Genomic DNA, 17,935 nt, shown 5'->3' on the forward strand with positions numbered 1-17,935 from the left:
GGGGAGTAGACCTGTCTACCAGGGTAGGAAGTGCTTATGGAACATTGCAGCAACAGCAACAGTCCAGGCTATAGACAGTGATTGTCAGGCAAGTTGAGAGAAAAGTAGGAGTATAGACAGAACAACAGACTTAGAGTCAGGAAGATCTGGGTTTGAATTCTCTCTCAGATATTTACCAGATGCCTGACTTTGAGTAAATCATTTAACCTTTCTGAGCCTCAGTTTCCTCATCTGTAAAACAAGAGAATTGAACTCAGTCTTTAAGATCCTTTCCAGCTCTAAATCTGTGATTCAATGGACTTCCTTTTAGAATGAGGGTTTCTAGCCCTTTGTGGGTTGTGGACTCCTTTGGCAATCTGTTGAAATCTATGAACCATTTCTCAGAATGTTGTAAAAGATATACAATAAAATACATAGAATTACAAAGGAAACCAATTATATTGATATATACTTAACAAAATATTTAAAAAAAAAAAGACCCAAAACACCTAAGTTCACGGATCCTAGGTTCAGAACTCCTGTTCTTAACTGCCCTGTTCACAGGGCAAACTGTGACTGGTCATGCCAAGCTTCAGAGGCTCATCAATGAATTGTCTGTCTGTCTGTCATCTGATGACCAGCCTATCCAAATTCAGACAGCCCATTGCCAGGTTAGCTTCAGGAAGATGGAGTTTTTAGCCACCATATTTCTCAAATATAATAACATCTAGAATGGTACTGGTTTGTGGTGGTTGAGGGGAGAACCCAAGCAATGAAACCATGGATCCTTGACATATGGAGGCAAGGTGTGACCTTGGAAAGTTTTCTTTACTGTTGAAAATGGAAGTATGATATGAACTCTATGTGTAAGACCTCATCGGCTTCCAAATGTGTGTTTAATTTACCATTCCCTCTTTCATCCCCACTACCTCCTCCATTGTTCAGATTATGCTTCGTCTAGGGCTTGGTACATAACAGGTGCTTAATAAATGCTTGTCATTGACTGTTTTACCAGAACCTTTGTTCCTTCTGTTAACCGAAAGTTCAGTGGACAGAGTGGCAGCAATGGTCAGATATCTGGTTTCTTTGGCCTACCCAGTGGCATTCACATTTTTTACCACATTTGGGTCTAGATGTTGGATTAAATGTTTTATTTAACATTTGGGGCATGGCTTTTCTGAAACAGAAAACTCTTTACCTTACTTCGGATTATTTGGAACATACTAAGGATGGATATGGTTAGTATCAAGTCTGGCGATTGAGGAAACACCTTATAAATCACATAGGTTTCTGTGCCCTTGGGTCAGGGGTCATATCAGATACAGATGCTTCACTAGCTGGTGTGCAGGTCAGTTAGGTGTTGTGGGGGAGCTATATGAGCAGCATCTGTGGTCCGGCTCACTCCTTGAATCAATCTTGGAGTTGAAAGGGACCTCTGAGACCATTTAGTCCAACACATACCTACAAAAATTCCTTCTCCAGCCTCCCTGACAGGTGTTTATTCAGTTTTTCTGTGAAGACCTCCAGTGATGGGGAGTCCCCTGCTTCCCAAGGCAGCTCATTTCACTTTTGGACCATGCTAATAACTCTACTGTCTTTACCATTTCTACCCATTGCTTCCCCCGTTCTGCCCACTGGGGCCACACAGAACAAATCTAATCTCTCTTCCATATGACAACCCCTCGAATACTTAAAGAGAGTCATCATGTCTCTCCCAAGTCTTCTCTTTTCCAGTACAAACACATCTCTGGTTCCTCAACATATCCTTATATGAGATGGACCTGAGACCCTTCCCCATACTGGTTGCGTTCCTGTGTATGTGTTCTCTAGCTCATCAGTGTCCTGTTTAAAGGGCGGTACATTAGAGCATGGTGCTAATGAAGATAAAGTTTAGTTTGATTCCTGCGCATACCAGTCAGTGCATGATAGGTATATGCTTTGTTATTTTTTTTCGGACAGGACAGCACTGCCCACTCTCCCTTTCGTGCTACATCCTAGACTACAGGGATGAATAGGGCATAGGATAAGGTGTCTAGAGCTAAAAGGGACTTCCCAGTTATGTTTTAATCTGGTTTGGGTGGCACTGGGGAGGTCCCCAGCTGTGTGTTGGACACTTCAGGTATAGATGGTTTGGATACCAGCTTACATATCAGTTTATGTAGAAAGTACATGCATAAGTGTGAGGAAATGAGCTAGAAGTAGAGAAGGCTGAATCATTGGGGACCATCAAGCACAGCAAGGAAGGAAACAAGCATTTATTAAGCTCTTCCCGTGTGCCAGGCATTGGGCTGAGCACTTTCCCAACGTCTCATCTGATTCTCATGACAACTCTCTGAGGTAGGTGCTATTATCATCCCCACTTTACAGTTGAGGAAATTGAGGCAGACAGAAATTAAGTAACTTGCCCACGGTCACACAACTAGTAAGCATCTGAGGCTGGATTTGGACTCAGGTCTTCCTGATTCCAGGCCTAGTGCTTTATCATCCACCGTACCCCCTAGATGCCTCTCAGCTGAGAGACTATTGTTGGATATGTTATTGTGGTTACTCTCATTCTGGTATGGATTGGGCCAGATGGTAACTGAGATCCTTTCCAACACTAAAGTTCTGTAATTCCAGTTCTGTGAAAACTCTTGCTTTCCTTGAAATCCCCTTATTGATGTCATAGGAATGCCAGATGCTTGTGCCTTTAACTTTTTACATTTGTTCCAGTGATCATGCTATGATTCATACTCATCTCTTGTGTGGGTTCAGCCCTGACTTGGAAGAATGTAAGCTTCTTGAAGGTAGGCGCTGTCTTATTTTTGTCTTTGTAACTTCAGTGCCTAACCCACTGCTCTGTACACAATAGGCATTTAATAAATGCCATTTTAATTGAATTGGAGAATACTAGCAAGAGTGGTTGTGCTCACAGAATCAGAAGAGATATCAAGGAGTCCAATGTATTTAAGAACCAAGAGCCTCTTCCTTCTACATCTTGTGCTTGATGAATCACAGTGATGGCTCCCAGATGCCTTGATAGTAGCCTTAGGGATGAAAGGACAAAGTAGGGCAAAGTTTTAGAAGTGTTTCCTGGCTAAGACAAATTTTTTTCCTGAGGGTTCTCTGGCCTTTTGGAATCCAAATATCTTGCCCTCTCCTTACCCAACATGGCAGCCAGGAGATGCTTCCAGAACTTCTTCCTAATTCTCTTCCATTACTATGTGAAATACCTCTAGAAATATGAAGAATAAGGGTCAAAGGGTTACTAGCCTCCTGGGTGCTCTGGGCACGCTAAGTAATGGCTAGTCTCCAATATAGTAGCCACTCAAATTGTTGAAACAGTTTGTTCCAGAAGTTCAATTAAGTTGAATTGGAGCTAAGTACATTTATTTTTCTCTAGAAATAGTGTTAAAACCTTGATCAGCTTCCCAGATCAACCCCCCAGAGCCTATTTAATTCCATTATGTATCTAAACTATAGAACTAATAGGATGAGCTTGAATTTTGGGTGCTGTGAGAAAGAGGAAGAGGAAAAGTGTTTTCTTTCTTTTTTTCCAGGTTTAGGGTCAGTCCTAGGCAAAATTCTGAAGTTTATGTGAAGCTTTTTTTTTTCAGGGGGTGGGGGGTGGGGAGTGGGTAGATGGTGGTGAAGGAGCATTATCTCACTTTCCAATCAACTTATGCATTCTGGCATCCATTCAAGTCTTCCTTGCCTCTCTCCAACCTCCCCAAAGTGCTCCAAGCTCTAAAATTATTTACCTCCTGTCTCCTGCTTCTCTAATCAAAACTTACTTCCTTTGGTGCAGCTGTCTCAGCTAGATGTTAGGAGAGATTCATGCTAATTTGAGAGTGAGTGATCCTTGCATGATCCTTGCATGACTGATTGTCCCATAGGCACCTCAAACGCAACATGTCAAAAACAGAACTCATTATTTCCCCCATTCCTCTTTTGAACTTCCCTGTTTCTACTGAGGGCATTGGTATTCTTCCAGTAATACAGATTAGCAACCTGGAGTCCTCCTCAACTCCCGCTCTTCATTACTCCACAATATGTCACAGTCTTGTTAGTTACGACCTGCACAAGTTACGTTCTTTAATCTGTCCCCATCTCTCCACTTACATGGCCACCACTCCTGTATAGGCTCTTATTACTTCTCACCGAGGCTATTGTAATGGCCTCCTTTATTGGTCTTATGGCCTCCAGGCTTTTCCTTTTCCAGTTCAAACTCCAAAGTGATTTTCCTAACTATAAAATATAAACTCTGTGAGACATTTAAGTAATTCACAGTCTGAAACCAACCTACCTTTCCAGTCTTATTATACATTAGTCTCCTTCATACGCTATGGTTCAGCCAAACTGGCCTTCATGCTTCCACCTCACCCTCAGTGGCTGAAATGGCAAGAGAAAGGTGTGGGAGTGGGAAAGGAGACGGGGACTATGGGAGTGGCAGCAGGTGCTACCTGAATGAGAAGCTTGGGAGGTAGAGGCAGCACATTTTCATTTAACTTCGAAGGTATTTTTTCTCCCTCCCCTATCCTGACCTTATTTACTACTTAGAGCATCTGTACCTCATTGCGGGCTTCCTAATAAGAAAGGACAATGTTCCCCAGCTGTGCTCTTCTCAAGAAGGAGTTGTTGATGGTTTGCATTTGGTGTTGAATAGTCCTTGGCTCTGGGGATTGGCAGCATCTGGGTTGCCCAGCATGCTACAGTCCTCAGATAACTGGTAAAGAATGCACATAAGGCAGCAAAGCTGGTTTTACCCCATGCCCTGTCCCCACCCTTCCTGGGGGGAGCACAGATTCATGCAAATGTGTAGGTTGGGCTCTTCTGTGGAAGAGGCCCAAAGACTCTTCTCTCTGATAGGCCAGAGGGCAGGGCCTCGATATGTGACCTCATTATATGCCTTTTATGTGTGGATACACCCTCTTTTTTTTTTTTAAAGAAAGCAAAAGATAGAAAAAGAAAAAGAAAGCAAGGCCATTGGTGATAGACACTTATAAAAAAAAACCCGAATTCCTAACAGCTGCAATTCTTTTTCTATATTGTGGTCTCTTGATATTTTGATGGGATTTGAACAGTGAAAGGTAATCCAACCTTGAGTCAGTCTGTCAGTCAACATAAGTGCTAAGAGCTGGGTGCAAAGAAAGGCACAAAACATCCCTGCTGATAAAGAGCTCAATCTAATTCGGAAATCAACAGGTAAATAGCCACCAACTAATTGCATGCAGGATAAACTGGAAATAATCAACAGAGGGAAGGCACTAATATTAGAGGGAATTGGGGAAGGCTTCTTGTGGAAGGTGGGATTTTAGCTGGACATGAAGAGAGGAAACCGATGAAGATACAGAGAATTCCAGGCATGCGGGACAGATAGTGAAAATGCCTGGAGTCAGGAGATGGAATATTTTGGTGAAGAGCAGTAAGCAGCCTTGTGTCACTGGATCTCAGAGTATATGGGGAGAGTAAGGTTTAAGAAGACTGGTAAGGGAGTAGAGGGCCAGGTAAGGAGAGGTGTGGAATGCCACAGGGTTTTATATTTGATCCTGGAGGCGATGGGGAGCCACTGGAGTTGACTGAATTTGGGGAGGAGTCGGGGGAGGAATCCTGGTCAGACATGCTCTTTAGGAAGATTAGTTTTGGCAGCTCAATGAAGGATGGACTGGAGTGGGGAGAGACTTGGGGCCAGGAGACAAATCAGCAGGCTTTTGCAGGGCCGAGGTGATGGGTAGCCAGGTGGCCCAGTGGATAGAGTGCCTGGCCTGGGGTCAGGAAGTCCTGAATTCAGATCTGCACTCATACTCAGCTTAGTGCCCCCCCTTTAGTTTGACACCACTGCTAAGCAACACTGCTTTTAAATGAGTATTTGATTAAAATACAATAATTATTGTTCTTTAAGTGAAATTCCCAGAAAATATTGAAAACTCAATAGTACTAGTCTATTTAGAGACAGCTAGGAGGCTCAGTGGATAAAGTTCTGGCCCTAGAGTCAGGAAGACCCGAGTTCAAATTTGTCCTCAGCTATGTGACCCCGGACAAGTCATTTAACTTCTGTTCGGGGAGGACTAGCACCTCTGGTGTGAAAGCTTGACCAGCCTTTTTCAGGGATGCTCATTTACCTCTGGTGTCCACCTGTCACTCATCTCTCACCTGTGGCTCCAAGAAGCTATAGCATGCGCAGCAGCCATACCACAGATTGAGGGTAACCAACAGATCTCAAAGCCATTGGTGAGTTAGAGGGAATGTCTACCCCAAGCATGACAACACTTCCCCGTGTGTGTGTGTGTGTGTGTGTGTGTGTGTGTGTGTGTGTGTGTGTGTGTGTGTGTGTGTGTGTGTGTGTGTGTGTGTGTGTAAAAGTAAGGCAGATGAGAACAATTAGTTTCAACAGCCCTGAAAGTGGCAAAAGCGGGCACTTCGGAGCACTTAGAGCTTGGTTAGACATGGGAGATGCCAAGGTCATTCACTGCCTCCTGGCCAATGCCACTTGACTTTTGTCCTGCCACTGGATTTTGATGACTCTGGAAGAGAGAGGACTGATAGCTTTGTTCAACTCTGTCTCACTTAAATCCAATTCACCTGTATGTCAAGACATCCCTCCTATGATATCACTGGTCCTTTTCACAAAGGAAGAATGAACAACAGCCTTGGAAACAGCCAGATAGCTCAGTGGATAGAGTGCTGGGCCTGGAGACAGGAAGACCAGAGTTCAAATCTGGTTTCAGATACCACTAGCTATGTGACCCTGGGCAAGTCACTAAACCTCTGTTTGCTTTAATTCACTGGAGAAGGAGATGGAAAATCACTCCATTATCTTTGCTGAGAAAACCTTATATGGGGTCAATGAAGAGAGCTGGATACGACTGACCAACAAGTAGTCCCTTTACCAGCATTCCCAACAGATGCTGAAATTGAATCATAGAAACCTGTCTCCACCTGCCCATGTGACATCAGCAGATCTTGAGTGAAAAGGCCCAGAGGTATGCAGGAGGAGAGAAAAGGTGGCGGCCAGGGGCCTCTGTGATCTAAGGCCTGGTCAATAAAATCTAAAATAATGGAGAGGTTATTATCCACAAGCTGTTAGGGCTCCAAAACCCATGTAGGTCAAACCTAATATCACTGGTATTCAGCTAGTAAAACAAGTCAAAACATGACCAGGGCTGGTGCCTTCTCTTTATCTTCAGTTAGGGTGGCTCCCATGCTCATGTCCTGACCTTGATTAAATAATGCGATTCCTTCCTTCTATCCTCTTAATCATGAGCAGGGCAGATTCATTTCTATTGAGCTGATGGGGCACAACTTTCTTCTGCTTTCTGGGAGCCAGGCAACCGAATCATGATCCACCAGGGGTAGGTCTTTTGGGAAGGCTGGTATCTATGTGGTGACTGGTGCATGGGGTCTGGGTAGGAGGGCAAAATGAATTTTTTTTTTTCCTTTTGGAGTCACCAGGGTGATAATCAGTATATGCTATAAATTTTGGTTTCGGGTTTTTAACAGAAAGACAATTTGAGAGGCTCCTCTCTTGCCTTAATCGTGTGTGTGTGTGTGTGTGTGTGTGTGTGTGTGTGTATGTGTGTAGACGCAGAGAGGGATGGGGAGGAAAAAGTGAGAAGAAGAGGAGGGGAGAGGGAGAGAATAAATCCACCTTGTAACCCTCCCCTTATGCCTTCTACTATCCTACCATGTACAGGCAATGCTTGTGGATGAATGAATTAATAAGCATTTATTACATGTTTGAATACGACATTAGGATGGTGGACCTAGAGCTGGGAGGAACCTCTGAGACCATCTTCTCCAACCCCTAGAGAGTGGCAGGGGTAAGATTTGGACTCAGGCTCTATAATTTTTGAGCCAATGCTCGTTCCACTTTATCAGGTTACCACCAAAACTGAATATTGACTGGCTCCTAGATCCGTTTAAAAAATCCCTTCTGTTTGGATTTTTGCTAGCTTCTTAAAAGAAAAGGAAGATAAAATAATTCACAATAAGTTGTGAATGAGTGAAAACAGGACTTAAATCAGAAGTATTTACACTTTAAAAGAATCTACTTGTTAAAGCTAGGGAATGATTATGTAATGGTAAAATTTCAGACTATGTGAGGGGTTGAGTTGGGGGCGGGAGGTTAGATTCTTGAATGGGGCCTTTCATTCTTTAGCCACTTAAGGATTACCTACCCTTATCCCTTATTCTTAAATTACTAACTCCTCCTTTTAGTCACAAATATCAGTCCTTGGGATCCTAGGATTTGGAGCTAGAATGACCCTTCAAGGCCATCTAGTTATAGTCCAGTGTCTTCATTTTATAGATAGGGCAACTGGCCTGGAAGGGTAAGAGGTGACACAGTAAGAGGTAGATCTGTGATTTGAATGCAGGTCCTCTCGATGCAGATCTGGAGCTCTTCCTCTGACTCCTCACATTGCCAGTTGAGGACGGTTTCAAAGCCCCATCATATCAAAGTTTTCTTGTTTGTTCATTTCAGTTGTGTCTGACTCTTTATGACCTCATTTGGGGTTTTCTTGCAAAGATACTGGCATATTTTGCCATTTCCTTCTCATTTTACAGATAAGGAAACTGAGGCAAACTAGGTTAAGTGACTTGCCCAGTGTCTGAGGCCAGATTTGAACTCGGGAAGATGAGTCTTCCTGACTCCAGGTCCAGCAATCTATCCACTGCACCATCTAGCTGCTGAGATCATAGCATCTAGGCCATGTAGCATCTAGGCTACTCTGAAATTCTGCCCATTTGGAACTCAGGTTGTGATTGAACATTTACAGGTTTATTCACAGTGAGGTGGAAACTTTTGTGCTTTAGTCTATTTGGGTCTCTTTTGTATAGGTCCTCCTTCCTTTTCCTAAAGAAAATCACTGAGCATGTCACCTCATTACTATAGTCAGGTGCACAATTCTGGGGCATCTTAGGCCCTTCACATTTTGTCTCTCATCTGGCTTTCCTGGCTTATTGCACATTGCTCTACCTCATACACCTTTCAGTTCAGCCCCCCTGGCCTTTATAATGTTCCTTACATAGGACACTCCCTCTCCTGTCTTTGTACCTTTGCAGACTTTCCTTCATGCCTGGAATGCACTTCTCCCAAGTAAAGCTTAGAATCTTTAGCTCCTACATGAGCTCTTTCCTGAGCCTCCACCCTTTTCAGCTGCTGCTGCCTTCTCTGTGAAATCTCCTTGTATTCCCTCTATAGACTATACCATCCTTGAGGGCAGGGGCTATTTTTAAAGTTTTTTGCTTTTTATCCTCACTACTAAAATTTGTGTAGGCACATAACTAAGTACTTGTTGACCGTTTGGTTATGTGCTTCTTAAACATCATTCTGTTGTCAGTTCTGTGGATTAGCATTAGACTTTTGTAGTTTAGCATTTTGAATTTTTTTTTCAGTGATGAGGTATTGATGTTTTAGAGTAGGGCTAGGCTATACATGGGACCTGGGGATTCCTTTCAAGTCTTGGTTTCCTTGATTCTAAGATTCTAGGATTGCTCGGAGCTTATCTGTATTATCTATAACAGAAAAATTGTGTTACAGAAGACGGTTGAATTTCCTGCATTGAGATCCAGCCTGGGGAGGATACAGTCAATATTCAAAACCCCATTACTTAGCTTTGGAACAAAATGATAACATTTCTTCCTAATCAGTCATTCCTTACAGCATCTGAGTGATGAGGGTGCATGTGTGTATGCTCCTCTGCCTAATTGCAATCATGCTTCTTTCTTTGCTGAATTGAGGAGGTATTGAGGAGTGGTATCTAAAAATTCATGTTGCTGGGCTGACTGTCTGCCCTGGCTTTCAGTAGAAATCTCTAAGGTTGCAGGGTTTTTTGCTAGTGGGGCCAAAAATGCTTAGCAACCAGTTTTATTGTGATGGTACCAGAAGCAATTAAGCTCAGGGAGAGACTTTTGGGGAGTCCCTTCTTACAGCTAGCCTGGCTTACTGTCTAGCATTTCAGTGCCTGAAATCACAATGTTGTTAATTCTGCCATTTATTTAAACCCTAAAAAATATGGCAACTCACATGAGCTTGTATGGTGCAATGGGGAATTGGAATGAGAAGACTTGGCTTCAGGTCTTTCTGCAGACTCTTACTAGTTGTATGGGCATGGGCAAGTCACTTAACCCGCAAAACCTACAGAACCTCCTTATCTGTAAACAACAGAGAATAATACTTATGCTGTCTACCTCATAAGTAGGATTCTTGTGCTTAGTAAACTTTCAGTTGCTAGATACATGTAAGTTTTTATTACTATAATGAAAAAACCCCAAACATTCATTTTTGGGGGGGTTAGTAGTATAATGAACACATCCTTCTTACCTGGTATTTCTGTGCCGATGGTGAGAGTGGCATGGCTATTTTCAAGGCCATTCTAGATCATTAGACCAAGTAAGAGATGGGCTCTCCATATGAGGAAACCAGTTTGAAAAAGCGAAAAGAGGTTCCAGTTGTCCATTTGACTGGAGCCAAGTTCAGCCTAGGTTGCCCCCTTATAACTATTTCTTATTTATATATTATTCATTTTAAAAACAACTTTTTCAATTCTTTCCATTAGGTGAGAAAAACATTCTATCCATCTTCCCTTCTAGCCCATCTACTCTTTGTGGTACAGAAGATAACTTGTGTGCCCTTAATATTGTTATGTAATTATATTCAATTATATAGCATAATTATTAATAATTATGTAATAGTGTCTTGTATTTGTATAGCATCTTATGGTTTATGAAGTATATTCCTTTAATAACATCTCATTTGACCCCTACATCGACCTTCTGATATGTCAAGCGGGCATTGTTACCTCCATTTCACTATGAGGAGACTTTGGATCAGAGAAATTAAGTAGTTTACCCAAGGTTATACAGATAGGGTTAGAACAGAAGTGGGGTTCAAATCTGCAAGAAAATAACAAGTATATCCTATTGGAGATCGTGCTTTCATGGATTAGAATGTTTTGAAGTTAGACTGCCACTAGCCAAAGCAGTGGTGGTCCTATTTACATGTGAGTGATAATGTTTATCTATAATTGAGTGCTATTTGGTTCTTATAATTTGGTAAGCCCCTCTTTTTTTTCTCCTCCAAAATCTTACTTTTACTGTTGATTTATTTTATAAACCTTTTATTCAAAATACCCCTGTCTACTAATTCAGCACTGATGATGATGTGAAACCTAATTAGGTTTTTCTTTCTTTTTTAAATGTAAAATGTCTAAACTTTTTTTTTTTTTGCGAAGCCACCGATTCAGTCATAGAGAAGGAAGAATGCTTAGATCATCTCCCTTTATGACCTGTTGGGGCAGGTTTATTTTTCCGTTATGAGTTACCTTTGTGGTGAATCTTGACAGATTTCCAGGAAGAATTATCCTGTGACTTCACTCCTCTTCTCCCAAATACCTTTGTAGTGGAGGCAGTAGTACCTCTTCGAACTACCTCATTGGCTTGTTTTGAGGATCCAGTGGAATGGTATTGGGAGGCAGCCTGGTGCTAAGGGAGAGTGTGTCATTGGACTCAGAGACCTTATGTGGTAGGGACTAGAGGCATTATCTCCATTTTACATGTGAGGAGACCAAGATTTAGATTAAATAATTTGCCCATAGTCATGCAGCTAGCAGATTTTTGGAGGTAGGATTTGAAGTAAGGCCTTTGTGGGTCCAAGGCCAGCTGTCTTTTCACTATATCATAATGCCCCTAATTGTCACCTGAGATTATATCTCAATCCACATCTGATACTCAGGATGCTAAATCAGTCAGATTTGCCAGAAATTTCTGTGGGCCGGTTCTCTACTTTTAGTAGAGCTACATAACCAAAATGAGTTGGTATAATATAGAGCAGAGGTTTTAATTAAACTAATTAATTATTTTAAAATAGTATTTTATTTTTTCCAGTTACATGTAAAGACTTTTTAACATTATAAAACATTTTTTGGAGTTCCAAACCTTTCTCTTGCCCCCTCCCTAAAATGGTAAGCAATTTGATATGTTATATATGTGCAATCATGTGAAACATATTTCCATATTAGTCATGTGACAGAAGAAAAAGACTAAGGAAAAAACCACAAAAAAATAGAGAAAGTGAAAACAGTGTGCTTTGCTTTGCATTCAGAGCTCATCAGTTCTTTCTCTAAATGTGGATAGCATTTTCCATCATGAGGCCTTTGGAATTATTTTGGATCATCGTATTTCTGAAAAGCTCTAAGTCATTCATAGTTGATTATTGCACAGTGTTGCTGTTACTGGTTCAGGGTAGGGGTTTTTAATCTCAGGTCCTTGAATTTGATTTTAGACTATTTTGATAACTCTATTTTAACCTAATGGTTTTCCTTTGTAATCTGATGTATTTTATTATGTGCATCTAAAAGCATTGTTCTTAGAAGGGGTCCATGGCAAAAGAAATATAAGTTAAGAACCCTTTATGTAGGGAAATGAGCACTGGAGTCAGCAAACCTTCCTTCTAATCTCAGCTTTAATGATTGGATTACTAACTGCATAAAAGTTCCTTCACCTCTCTGGGACCTTACTTTCCTCATCTGTAAAATAAGGGGATTAGGCTAAATGACCAGTAAGATCCCTTCTAACTTCTAAACGTATCATCCTATGAACCTCTAAAAATATCTGCCATTCCAAGCACCCCATCTCCTTCAAGAGCAGCTGTCAAATGAACTTGTCCTTTCATCAACCTTTTTTAGCTCATGGCAGCGTTATTTGCCATGTACGGGGGAAGCTTAATAAATGCTATTTGATGATGAGTTGATGAAAGCCTCCACGGCCTATTTGGATGGGAGAGAAACAATGTTTGCATGTGCTTTATAGAGCAAAAACGTGAGTACAGCATAAGGTTCATTAATTTTAAGCGTTCAATCCAGGAAATGCAAAAGCTGAGAGACTCATTTTAATATTAATATCCATACCCTGTATTGAAAACATCACTTAAGAAAAGGCTTGTGCCTTATTTTAGACGTTAACAATATTTGAAAATTAAGTGTGCTCTGTGAGTATTGGCCAAAAGACCAAATGGGGTCTGTACTTGGTGCAAATACTGCTTGGTGAAGATCTAGTGTCTGTCAAAGGAGAAAAAAAATGACAGTTCTCAGCAGTGTAGTCAGGCTGGCTGCCCAGTGCCCTCTGCTCTGTTTTGTCTTACTATCCTTTTCCCCCTTGGGTCATGTAGACCTGAAACAAGTGTTCCCTCCCCCATTTCTGAAATTCTTAAGCTCAAGTAAGAGTCCATCTCCTTTAGATTTTTTTCTTGACTAGGGCAAGTTACATGTAGTTACAACTTTAGTTTTAACAATGCAATAATTGTTCAAGTGTTTGTTAAGCACCTGTTATGTGCCAGGCACAGAGCAGTTAGGTGGCACAGTGGATAGAGCTAGACCTAAAGTCAGGAACACCGAAGTTCAAATCTGGCCTCAGACACTTGTTAGCTGTGTGACCCTGGGCAAGTCACTTAACCTTGTTTGCCTCAGTTTCCTCATCTGTAAAATGAGCTGGAGAAAGAAATGATGAACCATTCTACTATCTTTGCCAAGAAAATCCCAAATGGAGTCATGAAGAGTCAGACAAGACTGAACAACAATAACAATAAATGTGCCATACACTGAACCATCCCGTGCCCTTAAGGAGCTTGCATTAAACTAAGCCATAGGGTCCATGAACTTGGGTTTTAAAAAAAAAATTGAACTGCATTTCATTGTAATTTTTCCTTTGTCATATTATGTATTTTATTTGATTCATTTAAAAGCATTATTTGGAGAATAGCTGTCCAAAGGCCTCTCTAGACAGCCACTGGGATCTGTGATGCAGAAAACGTTAAGAACCAGAGGGATCCAAAACACACAGGCTAGCTACATAATAGCTTCTTTGTCTTTCCTCTTTTTTCCTCACAAAGCAGTTTCAAGAGGTATCAAGAAAGATTTCCTATAGGATAGGGTACTTGATCGTACTTTGAAAAAACACTATGCATTTTAAGAGAGAGGTAAATAAACCAATTGTAGACATGGGGTATGAACTCTTCAAAAGAGATGGAGGTGAGATCTCTTATTCATGGAACAGCTAGCAAACCAGTTTGACTGGAGTAGAAAGTGCTTATAATAGAAAATAAGACTGGAAAGGTAGATAGGAGCCAGAGTGTGAACGTCTTCAAATGCAAGACTGAGGATTTTTAATTTTATCTTAAAGGTAATAGGGAGCCATTGAAGATTTTTGAGTAGTAGGATGACATGATCAGGTTAGATTTTGCTAGAGGTTTAAGTGGAGAACTATAAGGAACACTAATGCACTTTTACTTTGCACAGCTCTCTCATGTCTGTTTTTTAATTTGATTATCCCATCAACTTGGTGAAATTGATAGGGCAGATATTTTTATCCCTGCCTTAACAGATGAGGAAAACTGAATCACAGAGAGGTTCAGCTAATTGCTGAAGGTCACACAGCTGATTGATGAACATCAGAGTTGGCACTAGAACACATAGTTTCCCTGGCTTCTAGTTTCAGGCTCTTTTCATTAGACCACTCTGCCACTCATGTCACATTCTAACAGACTATCCAGGGATTATTTGACCCCTGGTATGTGACATCTATTTTATGGCCCATAACTGCCCCAATTTTGATAGGTATGCTTAGCTATGAATGGGCCAATCCCCTCTGCGTTAGTGCAGAAAACAAAACAAGGAATATTCTAACTGAAATGCTCCTGCATTTTAAATAGACTATTAATGAGCTACATGTGAAGGTTTACCTTTGTGAGAAGCACAGTAAACAACGGTGAAACGCCTTAAAAACTACTTGTGCAGAGATGAGAGAGAGAGAGAGAGAGAGAGAGAGAGAGAGAGAGAGAGAGAGAGAGAGAGAGAGAGAGAGAGAGAAACCAGGCAATGTTTTGTTCCTGGGAGAAGATGGTTACAAGCCTTCTCTCTCTTCCCTAACCAGAGCATCCCTTGTGATTTGCATAGAAAAGATGAGCACGATGGGAAGAATTTGAAAGCTGTTTCCTCAGCCCAGTTTCACTTAGTTCCTTTTCCATTTGAGAAAGGAGCCGTGAGGAAACTTCCTCTTGCTAGAGGAGTGTGATAAGACTTACAAATAAAATGAATTTCTGACAATAGCTTAAATGAAAATTGAACCAAAGATACATGCAGAGGAGAGAAGAATTTAAGAAGCAGATGTGCTCTTGACTCGGGCATTTGATACCTTTTGTGAGCAGTCTGGCAGAGGGGGAAGTTTAAAAGTTTAAAAGAGCCCTTTATAGCCATTGACTGAGAGAGCTGTTGAGGAGAGGTTTATTAAGCACAACGTCACTCCATTGGAGATGCTGGAAAGAGCTATCTAACAAAGCTGTGACCCTCCCTTGAAGGAAAGAAACTTACTAACTAACCACAGCATTTCTAATGTTGTTGGATGAGGTATTGTGTGATCCTGAAATTAGGTATATAACTAAAAATCAGATACAATGTAAGTTATGTCTTTCGGAGAACCGTGGATGTCATGTTTGTCAGGGACCAAAAAATACATGATGCCCAGTGATGAACATCAGGGAGTGATACCTGGTGAGGAGCAAACCCAGCAGAGAGCAACGTAATGATATCACCAGACTGCATTAGCAGTTACACAGTATCAGTAGCATGAGAATGTTTGCTCCTGCACATGGATATTGTGGCCTTATGTGTTCCCCAGGTGCAAGTGCCTCTGGATGATTCTTAAGCACCAGAGAAGATATATGTGTTTTGGTGAGTGAGTTTCAGGTTTATGAATGGACTGTCCTGTTATTTTTATTAACGTGCTATTTCATTTAATGCCTTTGCTTTGAATTAAGTATGTTCTATAGATAACTGGTAAAAATAAGCACATCAGTAGAGTTTTATAGGTTACATTTTGGGGTGAATTCTGACCTAAATAGTTCCGAAAGTCTGGGGTAGCTTTCTGGACTCTGAGGTGAATGGGATTCTGGTTGCTACAGTTATTAAATAGTCTCACTTTTTAAACTTGGCTTTGAAGAAGCAGTATGGACTTGCAGTTTCATGTGCAATCATCATTTTATTGTACTGTTATGGAAGTGCTTGTTTTATTCCATAAATTGAGAATAAATTTTTTGAAAAAGGAGTCCTGTGTAGAAATCCAGGAATCCCTGGGTTCTAGTTCTAGTCTTACTACCAATCTATGGGTCCTTAGGCAAGTGAACTTTTCTGGGCCTCAGTTTCCTCATCTGTAAAATGAGGAGGTTAGGCTATCCCTAAGGTCCCTTCTAATTCTAAAATTCTGAGAAAGTCATTTGTTCTCTCAGCCTCAATTTCTTCATCTGTAAAATGGGGTAATAATAGTCCTCACAGGGTTTTTGTGAGGATCAAATAAGATAATATATAAAGTGCTTAGCAAACCTTGAAGTGCTATGTAAATGCCAGTTATTGTTATTGTTGTCAGAAAAGAAAAAAAATCACATTCATTTTTTGTGTCAGTGATGAGTGCTTCTTTGAAAAGTATGAGTGCTGTCTCTCTGAGTGAACAGACCTGTGTCTGTCCCAAATCCAGATTAGGGCAATTTCTACTAATGTATCATTCATTAAGGATTAGGACCCCAAAATGGAAATCCCTGCAGACTTATCAGAAAATTGTTGAAATGGTTTGTCAACAAATACCAGGGTTTTCCTAATGGAGGGGGATTGGAATGAGGGGAGAAGAAAGAAGGGTGATGAGGCAAGAGGCAGTTAAACTTGAATGGAGTAAAGCCTCAACAGGTTAGCATAGTATATGCTAATACATGCGGTACTGAACCTGAGAAGAAATAAGGAAATTCAAGGAGATGCAAGAAGATGGCATTATAGAAAATATTATGAGTGGGAATCCTATTCTCGTTATGTCATTATCAACTGTGTAGGTTTTGAGGTAGGGGAAATCATAGTCAAAGGGAGCCTCCATCCTCTTGCGGACATGCCAGCTATGAATGCTGGTGCTAAAGAGCAGACCCTTCACAAATCAGAACCAGGATGATACAAACATCATTTAGCAACAAGCTATGAAGTAGGAATACAGATTCAGGTCCATGAGTAAGTCTAGGCGAATTTAGGGCCTAGGACACTTTAAACTCAGAACCGGAATGAAATAAAACATGTATAGCTAGGAGAACACTGTAGGATTTGATATCTTACTTTATAAAGTAATCCTTTGGTGGCTTGATTTGTATGGCACTGAATAAGTAAATTAATTTAGGTATTATTGTCATTTTTATTATATTGGGTTGGCCTACTTATAAGCAATTTTTTTTTCCAATTTCTTTGGTGTTTATTTGTGTAAAGAGTGTTTTGTAGTTGTATTCATATAGTTCCTGTGTATACCTTGGCAGGTATACTCCCAAGTGTTTTATATAATCTGTAGTTATTTTAAAAGGAATTTCATTCTTTTTTTCTACCTGGGCAATCTCCAGCAGGGGCCATTCACAAAAAAAAAATACACTATTACACATACAATTGTGTCATTCTCTAATCACTATCTCTGATTCATATCAATGATCTTTTGACAACAGCCCAAATCCTCTGTCCACAATCTTTGTTGTAAACCACCACTCCACACCCATGGGCTGTTTTCTAGAGATACCTAATTCACCAATTACTAATATTAGGGAAATACCTTGACCTTGCCTGTATAAATAATCTTACTATGGAGGACAGAGGCAGATTTACCCAATTTTCAAATTTCGATAGTGATTACAGATCAAAAGAATAGTGCCTTGATCATAGTAGATGTTCTACAAGTATTTGATTCATTCAGTTGCCTAGATCGAAAAGATTGTAGGTAGAACTTGTTCTTCACAGGATTTCTAAAACATTTGGAGAAATGGTAGGCATGATCCCATGACTAGAGACTAGAAAAGGCAACATAATTTTAAAAGGATGGAAGTCCTTTCAAAATAAATCTCTGGTAACAAAATCACCGGTATTCCTCATGAGAAAAAAAATGGGATTCTTTCGGACACACTATCCCCACC

General features: G+C 40.7%; 1 protein-coding gene across 3 annotated transcripts in view; it reads left to right on the forward strand.

The window, feature by feature from the left end:
- Nucleotides 1-17,935, forward strand: part of CPQ (carboxypeptidase Q) — a 624,464-nt gene that overhangs the window by 56,141 nt on the left and 550,388 nt on the right. Inside the window, exon 1 of one of the 3 annotated variants that reach the window (XM_078153670.1) lies at nucleotides 12,754-12,777. The exons of the other annotated variants lie outside the window; for them this stretch is intronic. The gene's annotated coding sequence lies outside the window, so the exon portion shown is untranslated. Of the gene's footprint in view, nucleotides 1-12,753; nucleotides 12,778-17,935 lie in introns of those variants that run through there. 3 annotated transcript variants of the gene reach the window in all.

The sequence above is a fragment of the Phascolarctos cinereus genome, unplaced genomic scaffold (assembly GCF_003287225.1).
Source record: "Phascolarctos cinereus isolate Bilbo 61053 unplaced genomic scaffold, phaCin_HiC Scaffold_4;HRSCAF=312, whole genome shotgun sequence".
Lineage (NCBI taxonomy): Eukaryota > Metazoa > Chordata > Mammalia > Diprotodontia > Phascolarctidae > Phascolarctos > Phascolarctos cinereus.